A 22,976-nucleotide genomic window follows, 5' to 3' on the forward strand; every position below is an offset into this window, starting at 1 on the left:
CCTGAATCCTACTCGGAATACCACAGACAAGGTTTAGACTTTCCGGATTCTCTTGAATGCTGCCATCAATCTAGCTTATACCACGAAAATTCTGATTAAGAGATCTAAGAGATATTCATTCATTCTACGGTGGAACGTAAGTGGTTGTCAGGCACACGTTCGTGGAGGAATGATGATGATTGTCACGTTCATCACATTCATATTGAAGTGCGAATGGATATCTTAGATAGGAACATGCATGTTTGAATGAAAAACAGAAATAATTGCATTAATTCATCGAGACACAGCAGAGCTCCTCACCCCCAACAATGGAGTTTAGAGACTCATGCCGTCAAAAGGTACAAAGTTCAGATCTAAAATGTCATGAGATACCAAATAAATCTCTAAAAGTTGTTTAAATACTAAACTAGTAACCTAGATTTACAGAAAATAAGTAAACTATGATAGATAGTGCAGAAATCCACTTCTGGGGCCCACTTGGTGTGTGCTGGGACTGAGACTTAAGCTTCTCACATGCCTGGGCTGTTTTGGGCATTCAACGCCAGGTTGTAACCTGTTTCTGGCATTGAACTCCAACTTGTAACTTGTTTCTGGTGCTGGACGCCAGACTGCAACATGGAACTGGCGTTGAACGCTAGTTTACGTCATCTATCCTTGAGCAAAGTATGGACTATTATATAATGCTGGAAAGCCCTAGATGTCTACTTTCCAACACAATTGAGAGCGCGCCATTTGGAATTCTGTAGCTCCAGAAAATCTATTTTGAGTGCAGGGAGGTCAGAATCCAACAACATCAGCAGTCCTTTTTCAGCCTGAATCAGATTTTTGCTCAGCTCCCTCAATTTCAGCCAGAAATACCTAAAATCACAGAAAAACACACAAACTCATAGTAAAGTCTAGAAATGTGTTTTTTAATTAAAAACTAATAAAAATATACTAAAAACCAACTAAATTATACTAAAAACTAAGTAAAAACAATGCCAAAAAGCGTATAAATTATCCGCTCATCCCAACACCAAACTTAAATTGTTGCTTGTCCCCAAGCAACTAAAAATAAAGTAGGATAAAAAGAAGAGAATATACAATAAATTCCAAAAACATCTATGAAGATCAGTCTTAATTAGATGAGCGGGGCTATTAGCTTTTTGCTTCTGAACAGTTTTGGCATCTCACTTTATCCTTTGAAGTTCAGAATGATTGGTATCTATAGGAACTCAGAATTCAGATAGTGTTATTGATTCTCCTAGTTCGGTATGTTGATTCTTGAACACAACTACTTTATGAGTCTTGGCCGTGGCCCTAAGCACTTTGTTTTCCAGTATTACCACCGGATACATAAATGCCACAGACACATAACTGGGTGAACCTTTTCAGATTGTGACTCAGCTTTGCTAAAGTCTCCAATTAGAGGTGTCCAGGGTTCTTAAGCACACTCTGTTTTTTTGCTTTGGACCTCGACTTTAACCGCTCAGTCTCAAGTTTTCACTTGACACCTTCACGCCACAAGCACATGGTTAGGGACAGCTTGGTTTAGCCGCTAAGGCCAGGATTTTATTCCTTTAGGCCCTCCTATCCACTAATGCTCAAAGCCTTGGATCCTTTTTATTACCCTTGCCTTTTGGTTTTAAGGGCTATTGGCTTTTTGCTCTTGCCTTTTGGTTTAAAGAGCTTTTGGCTTTTTCTGCTTGCTTTTTCTTTTTCTTGCTCTCTTTTTTTTTTCGCATTTTTTTTCTGCAAGCTTTGTTCTTCACTGATTTTTCTTGCTTCAAGAATCATTTTTATGATTTTTCAGATTATCAAATAACATTTCTCCTTTTTCATCATTCTTTCAAGAGCCAACAATTTTAACATTCATAAGCAACAAATTCAAAAGACATATGCACTGTTCAAGCATTCATTCAGAAAACGAAAAGTATTGCCACCACATCAAAATAATTAAACTATTTTAAAATTCGAAATTCATGTACTTCTTTTTCTTTTTCAGAAAACAATTTTCATTTAAGAAAGGTGATGGATTCATAGGACATTCATATCTTTAAGACATAGACACTTAGATACTAGTGATCATATAGTAAAGACACAAACATAATTAAACATGAAGCATAGTAAACGAAAAACAGGGAAATAAGAACAAGGAGATTAAGGAATGGGTCCACCTTAATGAGGGTGGCGTCTTCCTCTTCTTGAAGAACCAATGGTGCTCTTGAGCTCCTCTATGTCTCTTCCTTGCCTTTGTTGCTCTTTCCTCATAGCTCTTTGATCTGCAGTCAATTGCTCTACCACACCAAACTTAAAAGGTTTGCTCGTCCTCGAGCAAAAGAAGAAAGAAGTGGAGAAGATGGAGGAGATGGAAGTGTGTGAATGGATGGGTTTGGGAGGAAAATGGTTTGAATTTGAATGGTGAGGTAGGTGGGGATCCTGTGGGGTCTACAGATCCAGTGGGGTCAAGGATTTAGCATCCCTGCTCCAATTAGGCGTACAAAATACCCTTACTGTGCAATCCTGGCATTTAACGCCAGACTGCTGCCTGTTTATGGCGTTAAACGCCCAAATGTAGCCTGTTTCTGGCGTTTAACGCCAGACTGATGCTTGTTTCTGGCGGTTAAACGCCAGAATGATCTTCCTCCGGGGTGTGCTGTTTTTCATGCTGTTTTTCATTCTGTTTTTGATTTTCCATTTATTTTTGTGACTTCACATGATCATCAACCTAAAGAAAACATAAAATAGCAATGGAAAATAAATAGATATAATTAAATAACATTGGGTTGCCTCCCAACAAGCGCTTCTTTAATGTCAATAGCTTGACAGTGAGCTCTCATGGAGCCTCACAGATAATCAGAGCAAGGTTGGGACCTCCCAACACCAAACTTAGAGTTTGGTTGTGGCCTCCCAACACCAAACTTAGAGTTTGACTGTGGGGGCTTTGGTTGACTCTGCAGTGAGAGAAGCTTTTCATGCTTCCTCTCCATGGTTACAGAAGGAGAACCTTGTGTCTTATAGTTTGCAATGTCTTCAAACCACAGAGCTTCCTGAATAGCAAACAATTGCTCATCTGGAAAGGTTTCAGAGATCTCAGTAGGAGGGAGGGATGCTCCTGCTACTGGTTCTATCCGGGACAGGTGATCAGCTACTTGATTCTCTGTCCCTTTTCTGTCTCTTATTTCTATATCAAACTCTTGCAGAAGCAACACCCATCTTATGAGCCTGGGCTTTGAATCCTGCTTTGTGAGTAGATATTTAAGAGCAGCATGGTCAGTGTACACAATCACTTTGGATCCTACAAAGTAGGATCTAAACTTGTCAATGGCATAAACCACTGCAAGTAATTCTTTTTCTGTGGTTGTGTAATTTTTCTGGGCATCATTTAAAATACTGCTAGCATAATAAATGACATGCAGAAGCTTGTTATGCCTCTGTCCCAATACTGCACCAATGGTATGGTCACTGGTATCACACATTAGTTCGAATGGTAATGTCCAGTCTGGTGCAGAAATAACTGGTGCTGTGACCAGCTTAGCTTTCAGGGTCTTAAACGCCTGCAGACACTTTGTGTCAAACACAAATGGCGTGTCAACAGCTAGCAGATTACTCAGAGGTTTTGTAATTTTTGAAAAATCCTTTATAAACCTCCTATAGAATCCTGCATGTCCCAGAAAGCTTCTGATTGCCTTAACATTGGCAGGTGGTGGTAATTTTTCAATTACTTCAACTTTAGCTTGATCCACCTCTATTCCCTTGTTTGAAATTTTATGCCCAAGGACAATCCCTTCAGTCACCATAAAGTGACATTTTTCCCAGTTTAAAACTAGCTTGGTCTCTTGGCATCTTTTCAGAACAAGTGCTAAATGGTTAAGGCAGGAGCTGAATGAGTCTCCAAATACTGAAAAGTCATCCATGAAGACTTCCAGAAACTTCTCTACCATATCAGAGAAGATAGAGAGCATGCACCTTTGAAAGGTTGCAGGTGCATTACACAGACCAAAAGGCATCCTTCTGTAGGCAAACACTCCAGAAGGACATGTGAATGCTGTTTTTTCTTGGTCCTGAGGATCTACTGCAATTTGGTTGTAACCAGAATAGCCATCCAAAAAGTAGTAATATTCATGACCTGCTAGTCTCTCTAGCATCTGGTCCATGAATGGTAAAGGAAAATGATCCTTCCTGGTGGCCGTATTGAGCCTTCTGTAGTCAATACACATACGCTACCCTGTAACTGTTCTTGTAGGAACCAGTTCATTCTTTTCATTATGAACCACTGTCATTCCTCCCTTCTTAGGGACAACATGGACAGGGCTCACCCAGGGGCTATCAGAAATAGGATAGATAATCCCAGCCTCTAGTAACTTAGTGACCTCTTTCTGCACCACCTCCTTCATGGCGGGATTTAGCCGCCTCTGTCGTTGAACCACTGGCTTAGCATCATCCTCCAATAGGATCTTGTGCATGCATCTGGCTGGGCTAATGCCCTTGAGATCACTTATGGACCACCCAAGAGCTGTCTTGTGTGTCCTTAGCACCTGAATTAGTGCTTTCTCTTCCTGTGGCCCTAAAGCAGAGCTTATGATTACAGGAAAAGTGTCACCTTCTCCCATAAATGCATATTTCAGGGATGGTGGTAGTGGTTTGAGCTCGGGTTTAGGAGGTTTCTCCTCTTCCTGAGGAGTTTTTAGAGGTTCTTTTATTTCCTCTGGTTCCTCCAGATCAGGCTGAACATCTTTAAAGATGTCCTTTAGCTCTGATTCGAGACTCTCAGTCATATGGACCTCTTCCACCAGGGAGTCAATAATATCAACGCCCAAGCAGTCGTCTGATGTGTCTGGATGTTGCATAGCTTTGACAACATTCAACTTAAACTCATCCTCATTGACTCTCAGGGTTATCTCCCCTTTTTGGACGTCAATGAGGGTTCGTCCAGTTGCTAGGAATGGTCTTCCTAGAATGAGAGTTGCACTCTTGTGCTCCTCCATTTCCAGCACTACAAAGTCAGTAGGGAAGGCAAATGGCCCAACCTTGACAATCATGTCCTCAATTATGCCTGATGGGTATTTAATGGAGCCATCAGCAAGTTGAAGATAGATCCGGGTTGGTTTGACCTCTTCAGTCAAGCCAAGCTTTCTGATAGTGGATGCAGGGATTAGGTTGATGCTTGCTCCAAGATCACATAGAGCTGTCTTGGTGCAGTTACCCTCTAATATGCATGGTATCATAAAGCTCCTGGGATCTTTAAGATTTTCTGGGAAGCTTTTCAGAATGACTGCACTGCATTCTTCAATGAGGAAAACCCTTTCAGTTTCTCTCCAATCCTTCTTATGACTCAAGATATCTTTCATGAACTTGGCATAAGAGGGTATTTGCTCAAGTGCCTCTGCAAACGGAATCTTTATTTCAAGAGTCCTGAGATAGTCTGCAAAGCGGGCAAATTGCTTATCCTGCTCTTCTTTGTGGAGTTTTTGAGGATAAGGCATCTTGGCTTTGTATTCCTCAACCTTAGTTGCTGCAGGTTTATTTCCTACAGAGGTAGGTTGAGAAGCCTTCTTGAGGGATTTATTATCAGCACTTGCAGGTGTCTGATCCCTCACTGGCATTTGAAAGCCAGGGTTGGAAGCTGGAGTGGCGTTAGACGCTAACTCCTCATCTGTTCCTGGCGTCTGAACGCCAGAACTGTGCTTCCTTTGGGCGTTCAACGCCAGTTCCTTGCTTGTTTCTGGCGTTGAACGCCAATCTTGAGCATGGTTTGGGCGTTCAGCGCCAGCCTTCCACCCAATTTCTGGCGTTTTAGCGCCAGAATTATTTTTCTCTGGGCTCTTACTATTCTCAGATGGAATTTGGGTAGTTTGCTCATTTCTTGGCTTCCTGCTACCTTGAGGTGGGGTATTTAATGTTTTTCCACCTCTTAATTGAACTACTTGGCATTCTTTTGTTATTTGTTTTGACAGCTGCTGCTTTTGGAATAAATATCTGAAAAAAATTCGGAATTTATTCGCAACTAAAAATTAGAACATTTCAAAAATTTAAAAGATCAGATAAGTCTTACTGTGTGAATCCTTGATTCAAATATTGAGATTTTTTGATAGACAAGAAAAATCAGCACCATGTTTGCTTTAATTGTTCTTCCATATTTATATTAGCCATCCTTGTCTCTTGTAGTCTCTCCTTGAATTCTGTTTTGTTAGAAAATCCAATTGCTGATTGAATTCAGTAGCTTGTTCAGCAGGACTGAGTTCAGTGGTCACTATTTTAGCCTCTTCTTTCATGGAAGGTTCACTGCTTAAGTACAGATGATGATTTCTGGCAACTGTATCAATGAGCTCTTAAGCTTCTTCAATTGTCTTTCTCATGTGGATAGATCCACCAGCTGAGTAGTCTAGAGACATCTGAGCTCTTTCTGTAAGCCTATAATAGAAGATGTCTAGCTGAACCCACTCTGAAAACATCTCAGAGGGGCATTTTCTTAGCATCTCTCTGTATCTCTCCCAGGTATCATAAAGAGGTTCATTATCTCCTTGTTTAAAGCCTTGGATGTCCAGCCTTAGCTGTGTCATCTGTTTTGGAGGAAAGTATTGATTCAGGAATTTCTCTGTCAGCTGTTTCCATGTATTTATGCTAGCCTTAGGTTGGTTATTTAACCACCTCTTGGCTTGGTCTTTTACAGCAAATGGAAACAGTAATAATCTGTAGACATCTTGATCTACTTCCTTATCATGTACTGTGTCAGCAATTTGTAAAAAATGTGCCAGAAACTCTGTAGGTTCTTCCTGTGGAAGACCGGAATACTGGCAACTTTGCTGCACCATGATAATGAGCTGAGGATTAAACTCAAAGTTACTGACTCCAATGGAGGGTATATTGATACTACTCCCATATGAAGCAGTAGAGGGGTTAGCATATGACCCCAGAGTCCTTCTGGACTGTTCATTTCCACTTAGATCCATGATGGAGAAAGGGAGATGATGTAAAATAAAAAAAATTATTTTTATTTATTTAATTATTATTTATTTCAAAAATAAAATAATTTAAAATAAAATAAATAAAAATGGGTGAAGATTTTCAAAAAATGGAGAGAGGAAAAAGAAAAAAAAAAGAAAAAAATGGTTAGGGAGTTTTGAAAAAGATATGATTTGAAAAAGATTTTAAATTTTGAAATAAAAATCTGAATTTTAAAAATAAATTTCGAAAATTTGTTTTAAAATAGAGAGAAAAGATATTTTTGAATTTAAAGAGGAAAGAGAAAAACAATAAGATAGCACAAGATTTAAAATTTTTAGATCTAATTATCCTTGTTTTCGAAAATTTTGGAGGGAAAATACCAAGGAACACCAAACTTAAAAATTTTAAGATCAAGACACAAGGAAAACTCAAGAACACTTTGAAGACTCACAAGAACACAAGAACATGAAGAAAGAACACCAAACTTAAATTTTTTAGTAAACCAAAATAAAATTTTCGAAAAACAAAGAAAAATCAACAAGAAAACACCAAACTTAAAGTTTGGCACAAGATTTGATAGAAAAATTATTTTTGAAAAAGAAGATTTTGAAAAGAATATAAAAGATTCTGACCCAATTGCCAAGAACACAGACTAACGCTCTAGCCAACTGAGTTATAAATGTAACACTTGTTTTGAAGAAGTATTTTTAAATAACTAAGAATGAAAAATTTATTTTTTTTGAAAACTAATGTTTTGAAAAGGCACAAGAAAAACAAGAAAAATCACAAAACAAGAAAAACTAAAGATCAAACAAGAAAAAAAATAAGGATTCTAAAATTTTAACCAAAAACAATATTAGAAGACTCTAAACCAAAAAGAAAAATATTTCTTAATCTAAGCAAGAAAATAAACCGTCAGTTGTCCAAACTCAAACAATCTCCGGCAACGGCGCCAAAAACTTGGTGCACGAATTGTAAATCACACTTTTTACAACTCGTACCACTAACCAGCAAGTGCACTGGGTCATCCAAGTAATACCTTACGTGAGTAAGGGTCGATCCCACGGAGATTGTTGGCTTGAAGCAATCTATGGTTATCTTGTAACTCTTAGTCAGGAAAATAATAAAATAATTCACTTATCAAATTTGATTGCAAGGAATAAAAGGGCAGAACACAAATTATACTTGTATGCAATGATGGAGAATATGTTGGAGTTTTGGAGATGCTTTGTCTTCTGAAATTTTGCTTTCCTCTGTTTTCTGATTCACGCACGCACGTTCTCCTATGGCAAGCTGTGTGTTGGTAGATCACCGTTGTCAATGGCTACCATCCATCCTTCCAGTGAAAAGGGTCCAGATGCGCTGTCACCGCACGGCTAATCATCTGCAGGTTTTCAATCGTACCGGAATAGGATTTACTATCCTTTTGCGTCTGTCACTACGCCCAGCACTCACGAGTTTGAAGCTCGTCACAGTCATTCAATCCCTGAATCCTACTCGGAATACCACAGACAAGGTTTAGACTTTCCGGATTCTCTTGAATGCTGCCATCAATCTATCTTATACCACGAAGATTCTGATTAAGAGATCTAAGAGATATTCATTCATTCTACGGTGGAACGTAAGTGGTTGTCAGGCACACGTTCGTGGAGGAATGATGATGATTGTCACGTTCATCACATTCATATTGAAGTGCGAATGGATATCTTAGATAGGAACACGCATGTTTGAATGGAAAACAGAAATACTTGTATTAATTCATCGAGACACAGTAGAGCTCATCACCCCCAACAATGGAGTTTAGAGACTCATGCCGTCAAAAGGTACAAATTTCAGATCTAAAATGTCATGAGATACCAAATAAATCTCTAAAAGTTGTTTAAATACTAAACTAGCAACCTAGGTTTACAGAAAATGAGTAAACTATGATAGATAGTGCAGAAATCTACTTCTGGGGCCCACTTGGTGTGTGCTGGGGCTGAGACTTAAGCTTCTCACGTGCCTGGGCTGTTTTGGGCGTTCAACGCCAGGTTGTAACCTGTTTCTGGCGTTGAACTCCAACTTGTAACTTGTTTCTGGCGCTGGACGCCAGACTGCAACATGGAACTGGCTTTGAACGCCAGTTTACATCATCTATCCTTGAGTAAAGTATGGACTATTATATATTGATGGAAAGCCCTGGATGTCTACGTTCCAACGCAATTGAGAGCGCGCCATTTGGATTTTTGTAGCTCCAGAAAATCCACTTTGAGTGCAGGGAGGTCAGAATCCAACAGCATCATCAGTCCTTTTTCAGCCTGAATCAGATTTTTGCTAAGCTCCCTCAATTTCAGCCAGAAAATATCTGAAATCACAGAAAAACACACAAACTCATAGTAAAGTCTAGAAATGTGATTTTTAATTAAAAACTAATAGAAATATACTAAAAACCAACTAAATCATACTAAAAACTAAGTAAAAACAATGCCAAAAAGCGTATAAATTATTCGCTCATCACTAGGCCATTGCCGCTCCTACTGCATGGTTGGAGGCATCACACATAATTTTAAATTGCTGGCTCCAGTCTGATCCTCTCACAATTGGAGCTTGAGTCAGGGCGATTTTCAGCTTATCAAACGCTTTCATGCAATCTTCACTAAACTCGGACTCAATATCTTCCTGTAGCAATCTGGATAAAGGTAATGCTACCTTACTGAAGTCCTTAATGAATCTCCTGTAAAAACCTGCATGGCCTAGGAACGAACGGACTTCCTTCACGGAGGAGGGGTAAGGTAAACTAGAAATGACATCTACCTTTGCTGGATCTACTGAAATACCAGTTTTAGAGACAACATGTCCTAGAACAATCCCTTGTCTTACTATAAAGTGACATTTATCAAAATTCAATACAAAGTTTGAACTGACACACCTGTCTAATACTCTAGCTAAACTATCCAAGCAAAGTCAAACGAATCACCATATACGCTAAAATCATCCATAAATACTTCCATACAGTTCTCAATAAGATCTGAAAAGATACTCATCATGCATCTTTGGAAAGTAGCAGGTGCATTACATAAGCCAAAAGGCATTCTTTTATAAGCATACGTTCCAAAGGGGCATGCAAAAGTAGTCTTCTCCTGATCCTCAGGAGCTATATGAATTTAAAAGTAGCCTGTATAACTGATGAGCGGATAATTTATACGCTTTTTGGCATTATTTTTAGTATGTTTTTAGTAGAATCTGGTTACTTTTAGGGATGTTTTCATTAGTTTTTATATTAAATTCACATTTCTGGACTTTACTATGAGTTTGTGTGTTTTTCTGTGATTTCAGGTATTTTCTGGCTGAAATTGAGGGACTTGAGCAAAAATCAGATTCAGAGGTTGAAGAAGGACTGCTGATGCTGTTGGATTCTGACCTCCCTACACTCAAAATGGATTTTCTGGAGCTACAGAACTCAAAATGGCACGCTTCCAATTGCGTTGGAAAGTAGACATCCAGGTCTTTCCAGCAATATATAATAGTCCATACTTTGTCCAAGTTTAGATGACACAAACTGGCGTTCAACGCCAGCTCTCTGCCCAATTCTGGCGTCCAGCGCCAGAAACAAGTTGCAAAGTGGAGTTCAACGCCCAAACTGGCACAAAAGCTGGCGTTCAACTCCAAGAATGACCTCTCCACATGTAGACTTTAAGCTCAGCCCAAGCACACACCAAGTGGGCCCCGGAAGTAGATTTATGCATCAATTACTTACTTCTATAAACCCTAGTAGCTAGTTTATTATAAATAGGACTTTTTACTAATGTATTAGACATCTTTTGATCATCTTTGGATTATCTTATGATCCTTTGATCACGTTTTGGGGGCTGGCCATTCGGCCATGCCTGGACCTTTCACTTATATATCTTTAACGGTAGAGTTTCTACACTCCATAGATTAAGGTGTGGAGCTCTGCTGTTCCTCAAAGATTAATGCAAAGTACTACTGTTGAAGCATGTTGAAGCCTGGCTGGCTGTAGGGCATGTTAGGCGTGTCATGTCTGAGTTACATACTAAAGCTTGGCTGGCTATTAAGCCATGCCTGACCCTTTGATTGGAGCTTTAGTCTAAAGAGCATAAGATTCCTGGAATTCATATTAAAAATTTTGGAATCCTTATTTTTTTTTTCAAAATGATTTTCGAAAAAAAAATTAAAAGAAAATACAAAAAAATCAAAAAATCATAAAAATAAAAAATATTTCATGTTTCTTGTTTGAGTCTTGAGTCAAGTTGAAAGTTTGGTGTCAATTGCATATTCATCTTGCATTTTTCGAAAAATTCATGCATTCATGGTGTTCTTCATGATCTTCAAGTTGTTCTTGGTAAGTCTTCTTGTTTGATCTTGATGTTTTCTTGTTTTGCATCTTTTCTTGTTTTTCATGTGCATTTTTGCATTCATAGTGTCTAAACATGAAAGATTTCTAAGTTTGGTGTCTTGCATGTTTTCTTTGCATATAAAAATGTTCAAAAATAAGTCTTGATGTTCATCATGACATTCAAGGTGTTCTTGGTGTTCATCTTGACATTCATAGCATTCTTGCATGCATTCATTGTTTTGATCCAAAATTTTCATGCATTGCATCATTTTTCATGTTTCACTCTCTCATAATTAAAAATTCAAAAATAAAAAAAATATCTTTCCCTTTTTCTCTCTTAAAAATTCGAAAATTAGATTTGACTTTTTCAAAAATTTTAAAAATCTAGTTATTTTTATGAGTCAAATCAAATTTTCAATTTAAAAATCTCATCTTTTTCAAAAATCAAATCTTTTTTATTTTTCTTAGTTATTTTCGAAAATTTAAAAAAAATATTTTTCAAAAATATTTTTCTTATTTTTATATCAAATTTTCGAAAATAACAATAACAATTAATGTTTTGATTCAAAAATTTCAAGTTTGCTACTTACTTGTTAAGAAAGATTCAAACTTTGAGTTCTAGAATCATATCTTGTGATTTCTTGTGAATCAAGTCATTAATTGTGATTTTTAAAAAATTAAATTTTTTTCAAAACTAATTTCAATCATATCTTTTCAAAAATATCTTTTTATCTTATCTTTTTCAAAATTTGATTTTAAAATATCTTCTCTAACTTCCTAACTTCTTATTTTTTCAAAATTTGTTTCAACTAACTAACTAACTTTTTGTTTGTTTCTTATGTTTTTCAAAACTACCTAACTAACTCTCTCTCTCTAATTTTCGAAAATATCTTCCCCCTTTTTCAAAAATTCTTTTTAATTAACTAATTATTTTAATTTTTGATTTTCGAAAACTACTAACCTTTTTCAAAAACTATTTTCGAAAATCACTAACCCTTTTTCAAAATAATTTTCGAAAATTCTTCTCCCTTATCTCCTTCTATTTATTTATTCATCTACTAACACTTCATCTCACCCAAATTCGAACCCCCTCTTCCATCTGTGTTCGAATTTCTTCTTCTTTTTTTTCTTCTATTCACACAGGGACCTCTATACTGTGGTAAAAAGGATCCCTATTATTATTATTATTTTTCTGTCCCTCTTTTTCATATGAGCAGGAGCAAAGATAAGAATATTCTTGTTGAAGCAGATCCAGAACCTGAAAGGACTCTGAAAAGAAAACTAAGAGAAGCTAAAATACAACAATCCAGAGATAACCTTACAGAAATTTTTGAACAGGAAGAGGAGATGGCAGCCAAAAATAATAATAATGTAAGGAGAATGCTTGGTGACTTTACTGCACCTAATTCCAATTTACATGGAAGAAGCATCTCCATTCCTGCCATTGGAGCAAACAACTTTGAGCTGAAACCTCAGCTAGTTTCTCTGATGCAGCAGAACTGCAAATTTCATGGACTTCCATCTGAAGATCCTTTTCAGTTCTTAACTGAATTCTTGAGATCTGTGATACTGTTAAGACTAATGGAGTAGACCCTGAAGTCTACAGGCTCATGCTTTTCCCTTTTGCTGTAAGAGACAGAGCTAGAGTGTGGTTGGACTCTCAACCCAAAGACAGCCTGAACTCTTGGGATAAGCTGGTCACGGCTTTCTTAGCCAAGTTCTTTCCTCCTTAAAAGCTGAGCAAGCTTAGAGTGGATGTTCAAACCTTCAGACAGAAAGAAGGTGAATCCCTCTATGAAGCTTGGGAAAGATACAAGCAGCTGACCAAAAAGTGTCCTTCTGACATGCTTTCAGAATGGACCATCCTGGATATATTCTATGATGGTTTATCTGAGCTATCAAAGATGTCATTGGATACTTCTGCAGGTGGATCCATTCACCTAAAGAAAACGCCTGCAGAAGCTCAAGAACTCATTGACATGGTTGCTAATAACCAGTTTCATGTACACTTCTGAGAGGAATCTTGTGAATAATAAGACGCCAATGAAGAATGGAGTTCTTGAAATTGATACTCTGAATGCCATATTGGCTCAGAACAAAATATTGCCTCAGCAAGTCAATATGATTTCTTAGAGTCTGAACAGAATGCAAGCTGCATCCAACAGTACTCAAGAGGCATCTTCTGAAGAAGAAGCTGATGATCCTGAAAACCCTGCAATAGCAGAGGTAAATTATATGGGTGAACCATATGGAAACACATATAATCCATCATGGAGAAATCACCCAAATCTCTCATGGAAGGATCAACAAAAGCCTCAACAAGGCTTTAATAATGGTGGAAGAAACAGGTTTAACAATAGTAAACCTTTTCCATCATCCACTCAGCAATAGACAGAGAACTCTGAACAAAATACCTCTAATTTAGCAAACTTAGTCTCTGATCTATCTAAGGCCACTGTGAGTTTCATGAATGAAACAAGGTCATCCATTAGAAATTTGGAGGCACAAGTGGGCCAGCTAAGTAAAAGGATCACTGAAATCCCTCCTAGTACTCTCCCAAGCAACACAGAAGAAAATCCAAAAGGAGAGTGCAGGCCATTGAATTAATTACCATGGCCGAACCTGTAAGGGAGGGAGAGGACGTGAATCCCAAGGAGGAAGACCTCCTGGGACGTCCAGTGATCAATAAGGAGTTTCCCTCTGAGGAACCAAAGGAATCTGAGCCTCATCTAGAGACCATAGAGATTCCATTGAACCTCCTTATGCCATTCATGAGCTCTGATGAGTATTCCTCTTCTGAAGAGAATGAGGATGTTACTGAAGAGCAAGCTGCCAAGTTTCTTGGTGCAATCATGAAGCTGAATGCCAAATTATTTGGTATTGAGACTTGGGAAGATGAACCTCCCTTGTTCACCAATGAACTAAGTGATCTGGATCAACTGAGATTGCCTCAGAAGAAACAGGATCCTGAAAAGTTCATAATACCTTGTACCATAGGCACCATGATCTTTAAGGCTCTGTGTGACCTTGGTTCAGGAATAAACCTCATGCCCCTCTCTGTAATAGAGAAACTGGGAATCTTTGGGGTGCAAGCTGCTAAAATCTCATTAGAGATGGCAGACAATTCAAGAAAACATGCTTATGGACAAGTAGAGGACGTGTTAGTAAAGGTTGAAGGCCTTTACATCCCTACTGATTTCATAGTCCTAGATACTGGGAAGGATGAGGATGAATCCATCATCCTAGGAAGACCTTTCCTAGCCACAGCAAGAGCTATGATTGATGTGGACAGAGGAGAATTGATCCTTCAAATAAATGAGGACAACCTTGTGTTTACAACTGAAGGATCTCTCTCTGCATCCATGGAGAGGAAGCATAAAAAAAGCTTCTCTTAAAACAGAGTCAACCAGAGCCCCCACAGTCAAACTCTAAGTTTGGTGTTGGGAGGCCACAACCAAACTCTAAGTTTGGTGTTGAACTCCCATATCCAAACTCTAAGTTTGGTGTTGGGAAGTCTCAACAATGCTCTGAATATCTGTGAGGCTCCATGAGAGCCCACTGTCAAGCTATTGACATTAAAGAAGCGCTTGTTGGGAGGCAACCCAATTTTTATTTATCTAATTTTTATTTTTCTTGTTCTTTCATGTTTTATTAGGTTCATGATCATGTGGAGTCACAAAATAAATATAAAAATTGAAAACGGAATAAAAAACAGCAGAAGAAAAATCACACCCAGGAGGAAGACCTTACTGGTGTTTAAACGCCAGTAAGAAGCATGTTTTGGGCGTTCAACACCAGAACAGAGCATGGTTCTGGCGCTGATCACCAGAAATGGGCAGCATCTGGGCGTTTGAACGCCAGAAATGCACCCTGGAGAAGAGCTGGCGCTGAACGCCCAGAACAAGCATGGTTCTGGCGTTCAACGCCAGAAATGGGCAACAAATGGGCGTTCAACGCCCAGAACAAGCACCAATCTGGCGCTGAACGCCCAGAGTTGTGTGCAAGGGCATTTTGCATGCCCAATTTGGTGCAAGGTTGTAAATCCTTGAACACCTCAGGATCTGTGGACCCCACAGGATCTCCACTACCTCCACTTACTTCTTCTCACCCCTCTTTCACACAATCACATAAACACTCTTCCCCAAAACCCTTCACCAATCACCTCAATTTCTCTTCCCTATCACCACTTCACCACTCACATCCATCCACTCTTCCCCATAAACCTACCTCATAAACTCCACTTACCTTCAAAATTCAAAATCAATTTCCCACCCAAACCCACCCTATATGGCCAAAACCTTACCCCCCCTCCCTTCCCTATACATAACCCTCCATTCTTCCTCATTTTCACACAACACAACCCTCTTTTCTCTTCTTGGCAGAAACACACCTCCCCCCTCCTCTCCATACTTTCTTCTTCTTCTTCATCTATTCTTTCTTCTCTTGCTCGAGGGCGAGCAACATTCTAAGTTTGGTGTGGTAAAAACATAGCTTTTTTGTTTTTCCATAACCATTAATGGCACCTCAAGAAAGAGGAAAGGGAAGACAATTGCTTCCACCTCTGAGCCATGGGAGATGGAAAGATTCATCTCACAAGCCCATCACTAAGAAAAGGATGGAGCAAACAAGAGAGCACATTCATGGATCTCAACAGGCACATGAAGAAGCTCATCATCAAGAAACCCCTGAGATACCTCAAGGGATGCACTTTCCTCCACAAAACTATTGGGAGCAAATCAACACCTCCCTAGGAGAATTAAGTTCCAACATGGGACAACTAAGGGTGGAACATCAAGAGCACTCCATCATCCTTCATGAAATAAGAGAAGATCAAAAAGCAATGAGGGAGGAGCAACAAAGACAAGGAAGAGACATAGAAGAGCTCAAGGACATCATTGGTTCCTCAAGAAGAAAACGCCACCATCACTAAGGTGGACTCATTCCTTGTTCTCACTTTCTATTTTTCATTTTCTATGTTAAGTGCTTATCTATGTTTGTGTCTTATTACATGATCATTAGTAGTTAGTAACTATGTCTTAAAGTTATGAATGTCCTATGAATCCATCACCCCTCTTAAATGAAAACTGTTTTAATTCAAAAGAACAAGAAGTACATGAGTTTCGAACTTATCCTTGAACTTAGTTTAATTATATTGATGTGGTGACAATGCTTCTTGTTTTCTGAATGTATGCTTGAACAGTGCATATGTCTTTTGAAGTTGTTGTTCATGAATGTTAAATATGTTGGCTCTTGAAAGAATGACGACAAGGAGACATGTTATTTGATAATCTAAAAAATCATAAAAATGATTCTTGAAGCAAGAAAAAGTAGCAAAGAACAAAGCTTACAGAAAAAAAAAATAGCGAAAAAAAATAGAAAGAAAAAGAAAAAGCAAGCAGAAAAAGCCAAAAGCTCTTAAAACCAAGAGGCAAGAGCAAAAAGCCAGTAACCCTTAAAACCAAAAGGCAAGGGCAATAAAAAAGATCCCAAGGCTTTGAGCATCAGTGGATAGGAGGGCCTAAAAGAATAAAATCCTGGCCTAAACGGCTAAACCAAGCTGTCCCTAACCATGTGCTTGTGGCGTGAAGGTGTCAAGTGAAAACTTGAGACTGAGCGGTTAAAGTCAAGGTCCAAAGCAAAAAAAGAGTGTGCTTAAGAACCCTGGATACCTCTAATTGGGGACTTTAGCAAAGCTGAGTCACAATCTGAAAAGGTTCACCCAATTATGTGTCTGTGGCATTTATGTATCCGGTGGTAATACTGGAAAACAAAGTGCTTAGGGCCACGGCCAAGACTCATAAAGTAGCTGTGTTCAAGAATCATCATACTGAACTAGGAGAATCAATAACACTATCTGAACTCTGAGTTCCTATAGATGACAATCATTCTGAACTTCAATGGATAAAGTGAGATGCCAAAACTATTCAAGAGGCAAAAAGCTATAAGTCCCGCTCATTTAATTGGAGCTATGTTTCATTGATAGTTTGGAATTTATAGTATATTCTCTTCTTTTTATCCTATTTGATTTTCAGTTGCTTGGGGACAAGTAACAATTTAAGTTTGGTGTTGTGATGAGCGGATAATTTATACGCTTTTTGGCATTGTTTTTAGTATGTTTTTAGTAGAATCTGGTTACTTTTAGGGATGTTTTCATTAGTTTTTATATTAAATTCAAATTTCTGGACTTTACTATGAGTTTGTGTGTTTTTCTGTGATTTCAGGTATTTTCTGGCTGAAATTGAGGGACTTGAGCAAAAATCAGATTCAGAGGTTGAAGAAGGACTGCTGATGCTGTTGGATTCTGACCTCCCTGCACTCAAAATGAATTTTCTGGAGCTACAGAACTCAAAATGGCGCGCTTCCAATTGCGTTGGAAAGTAGACATCCAGGGATTTCCAGAAATATATAATAGTCCATACTTTACTCAAGTTTAGATGACGCAAACTGGCGTTCAACGCCAGCTCTCTGCCTAATTCTGGCGTCCAGCGCCAGAAACAAGTTGCAAAGTGGAGTTCAACGCCCAAACTGGCACAAAAGCTGGCGTTCAACTCCAAGAATGACCTCTCCATGTGTAGACTTCAAGCTCAGCCCAAGCACACTCCAAGTGGGCCCCGGAAGTGGATTTATGCATCAATTACTTACTTCCGTAAACCCTAGTAGCTAGTTTATTATAAATAGGACTTTTTACTATTGTATTAGACATCTTTTGATCATCTTTGGATTATCTTATGATCCTTTGATCACGTTTTGGGAGCTGGCCATTCGGCCATACCTGGACCTTTCACTTATGTATCTTTAACAGTAGAGTTTCTACACTCCATAGATTAAGGTGTGGAGCTCTACTGTTCCTCAAAGATTAATGCAAAGTACTACTGTTTTTCTATTCAATTCAACTTATTCCGCTTCTAAGATATTCATTCACACTTTAACCTGAATATGATGAACGTGACAATCATCATCATTACCTATGAACGCGTGCCTGACAACCACTTCCGTTCTACCTTAGATTGAATGAGTGTCTCTTGGATCTCTTAATCAGAATCTTCGTGGTGTAAGCTAGATTGATGGCGGCATTCATGAGAATCCGGAAAGTCTAAACCTTGTCTGTGGTATTCCGAGTAAGATTCTGGGATTGAATGACTGTGACGAGCTTCAAACTCACGATTGCTGGGCGTAGTGACAGACGCAAAAGGAGGGTGAATCCTATTCCAGCATGATCGGGAACCTCAGATGATTAGCCGTGCTGTGACAGAGCATTTGGACCATTTTCACAAGAGGAGGGGAAGTAACCATTGACAACGGTGATGCCCTTGCATAAAGCCAGCCATGGAAAGGAGTAGGATTGATTGGATGAAGGCAGCAGGAAAGTAGAGGTTCAGAGGAACGAAAGCATCTCTATGCGCTTATCTGAAATTCTCACCAATGATTTACATAAGTATTTCTATCCTTAGTTTATTATTTATTTTCGAAACCTCCATAACTATTTTATATCCGCCTGACTGAGATTTACAAGGTGACCATAGCTTACTTCATACCAACAATCTCCGTGGGATCGACCCTTACTCACGTAAGGTTTATTACTTGGATGACCCAGTACACTTGCTGGTTAGTTGTATCGACAAATTATGAATTGAGAGTAGAGTACCAAGTTTTTGGAGCCATTACCAGAGATCACAATTTCGTGCACCAATAACCATCTAAAAAGCAATAATGGGATTTACCTGACAGGCGATCGAGCATTTGATCAATAAATGGCAAGGGGTAATGATCCTTGTGAGTAGCTTGGTTGAGACGCCTATAGTCAATGCAAACCCTCCATGAATTCTGTACTCTAGTTGTCAGGAGCTCTCCATGTTCATTCTTCACTATTTTGACTTCAGACTTCTTGGGCACCACTTGTACTGGACTGACCCATTCACTGTCTGAGATGGGGTAAATGATATCTACTTCAAGTAGCCTGGTCACTTCTTTCTTGAAAACTTCTAAGATGGTTGGATTCAATCTTCTTTGGGGTTGACGGACAGGTTTTGATTCCTCTTCTAAATATATTCTGTACTTACAAACTTGAGGGCTGATGCCTACTATATCCGCCAAGCTCCTTCCAATTTCTTTCTTGTGCTTTTTCAGCACACTAAGCAGTTGCTCCTCCTGTTGAGAAGTGAGTTCCCTTGCAATGATGACTGGGAACTTCTGATTATCCTCAAGGTAAGCATACTTGAGGTGTGGAGGGAGGGGTTTCAATTCCAATTTCTGCTCATGGCTAGGTTCTGGATCATCCGGGGCTATTGGTAATGGTAAGGTGTCTTCATTATGTTCAGAGGGTGTCCCCACACTTGGACCTTGCTCCATGTTCTTCTCTTCTAATTCTTCTTGGTGAACTTCAGCTATAGTTTCATCAATGATGTCGCACTGGAAGATAGAATGATCTTCCGGAGGGTGCTTCATAGCTTCATTTAAACTGAAACTTATTGTTCTACCATTTATCTCAAAGGAGTAAGTTCCTGATAATGCATCCAGCTTGAACTTCGAGGTTTTCAGGAATGGTCTTCCAAGCAAGATTGATGATGGTCTTCCTGAGTCATTAGGGGGCATTTCCAGGATATAAAAGTCAATAGAAAATGTGAGCCCTTTAATGCTCACTAATACATCTTCAACAATTCCAACTACTGTAATAATGCTTTTATCTGCTAACACAAAATGAGCTGCCGACCTTTTTAAGGGAGGGAGCCTTAGAGTATCATATATAGACAACGACATTATACTAACACATGCTCCTAAGTCACACATGCAATAAGAAAATATTACACCTCCAATGGTATAGTTAACCATGCATGGACCTGGATCACTACATTTTTCAGGTATACCTCCCATTAAAGCAAATATAGAACTACCTAAAGGGATAGTTTCTAATTCATTAATTTTCTCTTTATGAATGCATAAATCTTTCAGAAACTTTGCATATTTAGGTATTTGCTGAATAACATCAAAAAGGGGAACAGTTACCTCAACCTTTTTGAAAATTTCTACCATTTTGGGATCAAGTTCTATTTGCTTTCTGAATTTCCTTGCAAGGTGTGGGAATGGGATAGGGATGGCGCCATTTGCAGCTTCTGCATCCTTTGGTGCATCATTCCTTTGCTGAGCTACTTCTTCTTCAACCTTGTCTTGCACTTCATCTTCCTCTTCAGCATCTTCCATTTCAGCATCTTCTACTTCCACTGAGTCTTCAATTGGTGCGTGTTCTATTGGGTTTGGCTCCTCCTGATTCCTCTCTGGCAGTGTGGTTCCGGACCTCAAAGTGATAGCGTTGATGCCACCCTTGGGGTTAGGTAAGGGTTGAGAAGGAATTCCACTGGAGCTTAAAGGTTGGTTAGTGGAAGTGGGTAATGAATCTATCCGGGCTGCGAGAGCTTGTAAAGTGCCATTCAAACCATTTAGAGTGGAGTTAAGTGTAGTCTGCATGTCTTGTTGTCCTTGTGCAAGAGAACGAAGCATCTCGTCATTTGATGAGGAAGTAGGATAAGTGATCTAAGGTACTTGTTGTTGGTTTTGCTGGTGTCCTTGTGATTGTCTTAAGTGAGGAACTCTGTAAGGTTGGTTCTGATTCTGCTGTCTGTTGTTGTTATTCCACCTCTGGTTTCCATTGTTGTCTCTGCCTCCTCTATTATAGTTGTCTCTCCAGCCATGGTTGGAATTTTCCCTCCAACCTTGGTTGGAGTTTTCCTGCCATCCTTGGTTATAGTTCCCACCTTGGTTGTGGTTGCCGCCTTGTTGATTATATCCTTGATTCGGGCGGTCATAAAAGTTATGAGTTGCTGCCACAGTATTATCTTCTTGTTGGAGCTGCGGACATTCATCCGTATAATGACTATAATCAGCACATATGCCACATACTCTTTGGGGAACTAACTGTTGGCTTTGCTGTGGTGGGAAAGGCTGAGCTTGTTGTTGTTGATTCAACTGTAATTACTTCAGTAGGTTGGTCATTTCACATATACTCTGTGTAAGAGCAGAAGTCTCAGTGCTAGAGGAAACTTCTGCAACAGCTTTTGAGTGGGTGCTCCTGTGCCTGTGATTCCTAGTAGCCTCAGCTAAGTCACTGATCAGTTGCCATGCTTCATCTGCGGTCTTGTACTTTTTCAGAGAACCATTACTAGCACCATCTAGTGTAGTCTTATCCCGAGGCTTCATGCCTTGAGGGAAATAGCTGATCAACACTAGCCTGTCAATCATGTGATGGGGGCATGCGTCCAGAAGGTTTTTAAAACGCTCCCAGTACTCATAGAGAGTTTCTGATTCACCTTGAACAATGTATGAGATCTCTTTTCTCAATCTATCCGTAACTTTAGCTGGAAAGTATTTTTCAAGAAATTCTCTCCTGAGCGTATCCCAGTTAGTAACAGTCTCTTCAGGTTGGGAGTAGTACCACTCCCTCGCCTTTCCCTCAAGAAAAAACGGGAAGGCAGTTAACAAAATAGAAGTTTCATTCGCACCCTGACGCCTAACAGTAGAACAGGCTGTCTGAAAATCCCTGAGGTGCTTGATGGGCTCCTGAGCAGGTAAGCCATGAAACTTGGGCATCAAGTTGATTAGTGCTGTCTTCAGTTTAAAATCTGCAGCCAGAGTTGGATGAAGCACTTGATACGGCTGCATTGTAAAATCTGGGGCTCCAGCTTCCTGGAGAGAAATCCTCCTAGGTGCTGCCATTCTACCTGCACGTGAATTAACTGAATCAGTAGTAAAGGAGCTTGTTTCGCTCTCAGATGGCAGTTCAGATTCGCCTTCAGATGAGACTGGTGAATCGATAACAATCACTTCACCACCCTCAGAGGCTAACCGACATCGAGCTCGCCTAATACATGAAATAGTTCTTTCAATTTCAGGATCAAATGCGGCTAAGCTCGGATCAGGCAGTGAACGCGTCATTCAATGAAAGAAACATATAGCTCATGGTAAAAATAAAAATAAAATATGCAAATAAAAATATGTACACTAATTAATAATTTAGCACATAATTGTAACTCCCTGGCAATAGTGCCAAAAATTGGTGCGCGGTAGAAGTTAGGCCAATTAAGAGATTATAATATAATAGAACAGCGTTGCAAGTATAGCTCTTAACCAGCTAAAATCCACCTCACCAATTTAGAAGAGTGTCACAAAAATTTAGAATAGAAAAATACTGGGAGTATGAGTCCCAGGTCGTCTCCCAACGAGTTGAGAGAAAGGATGCTATTTTATTAATTAGGAATTTTCAAGAGTTTTGAGAGTTGAATAATGAGCAATTAAATAATTGTAAATTAAAGCAACAAAAACTAAGAATGATTATTAATATTCTAGATAAAAAGTCTTGACTGGGGGAATGGTTAATTGGAAGTTCTATCCTTGTTGGGATCTCCTAAGTGTAGTATTAAAAAGGTTGTTGTTTTCACTTAGTTAACCCTTACTAAATAAAGGAAAGTCAAGTGATTGAGCTAACTCTTATTCGCAAATCCTAGTCCTCTCCCTTGGAAAGGTCTAGCGTTAGTAAATACAGAACTAGCCAACAATTTCCAGTTTAAACAGCACTTAAGCCTTCCAACTCAAGTGTCTCCTTTTAATCAACCCCCATGTCAAGTATGGAGTCTACTCCATTGACATGAATATAACGCTCATAAAAATAATAGAAGAAGACATGATAAATTAAATAAAATAGGGATTCAAAATTAATTAATAA

General features: G+C 39.0%; 2 non-coding genes across 2 annotated transcripts; one reads left to right on the top strand and one right to left on the bottom strand.

The window, feature by feature from the left end:
- Positions 1–13,005: 13,005 nt before the first annotated feature.
- On the bottom strand, positions 13,006–13,113 carry LOC148574530 (small nucleolar RNA R71). Its single transcript, XR_015906248.1, has one exon. It is a non-coding gene; the product is annotated as a small nucleolar RNA R71 (small nucleolar RNA).
- An 8,381-nt stretch (positions 13,114–21,494) lies between these two features.
- On the top strand, positions 21,495–21,598 carry LOC148574531 (small nucleolar RNA R71). The gene has a single exon (XR_015905873.1). It is a non-coding gene; the product is annotated as a small nucleolar RNA R71 (small nucleolar RNA).
- Positions 21,599–22,976: the final 1,378 nt, after the last annotated feature.

The sequence above is a fragment of the Arachis ipaensis genome, chromosome B2, assembly GCF_059453495.1.
Source record: "Arachis ipaensis isolate K30076 ecotype BB chromosome B2, ASM5945349v1, whole genome shotgun sequence".
Classification (NCBI taxonomy): Eukaryota; Viridiplantae; Streptophyta; class Magnoliopsida; order Fabales; family Fabaceae; genus Arachis; species Arachis ipaensis.